Consider the following 847-nt stretch of genomic DNA (forward strand, 5'->3'; position numbering starts at 1 on the left):
GATTAGCTGTCAGTCCGGTAGGTGGGTTGGCATGAAAACGTTGCTTGATAAGGATGATAATGCCTGGATAAATCAGTTATTTTTTTTTTTTTAGAAAGTCATGTGGCAGAGATACCAAGTGTGTGTTGGTAGTGAAAGGAGAGTAAGAACTATACAGCAAGGTGCAGACTGAGTTGCTGGAGATAGGTTAATAATACTATTCATAGGGATCAATGAACTTCTGCTCCTAAGGGGGCAGTGTTGGCGGCTAAATTCAGTAGAGCTATAGTAGATCCTGCATGTAGCCCAAATTCCATTCTAGATATAAGACCTAGCTATATTGCAATTTCTGATCATTGCCTGATAATTTGCTTGAGGTTCCTAATTTCTACAAGTGTCGTTACACTATCCAAACTCTTCTCTCTACCCATTAAAAAAATAAAAAATAAAAAAAAATCAAGGTATAATTTACATAGAGTGCAAAAATCAGTTGGAATAGTATACAAAAACTTAGCTCCAATGTAGTTCTGTTCACTCTTCCCTCTTTTGTGCTATTATTGCCATACAAGTTTTATCTTTATATAAGTCCATCCACACAATTTTATGATTCTTGCTTTATAAAGTTGTCTTTTAAATCATATAAAAGAAAAGATTTATAAACAAAAATATATTTATACAGTATTTTATATTTTCCCATGTAGTTAGCTTTACTGGTACTCTTTAATTCTTTATGTGAATTCATGTTACTAGTTCTGCTCTCCCTAAAAGCTATGGGACTGAATTGGTCTGGAAGGAAATGGAAGGGAAGAAAATGAGGACAAACAAGAGGAGGGAGGACAGATGGAGATTTTGCCGTATAGAGAATCAA

This window comes from Pteropus medius, unplaced genomic scaffold, assembly GCF_902729225.1.
Source record: "Pteropus medius unplaced genomic scaffold, Ma_sr-lr_union100, whole genome shotgun sequence".
In the NCBI taxonomy this organism is placed as follows: Eukaryota; Metazoa; Chordata; class Mammalia; order Chiroptera; family Pteropodidae; genus Pteropus; species Pteropus medius.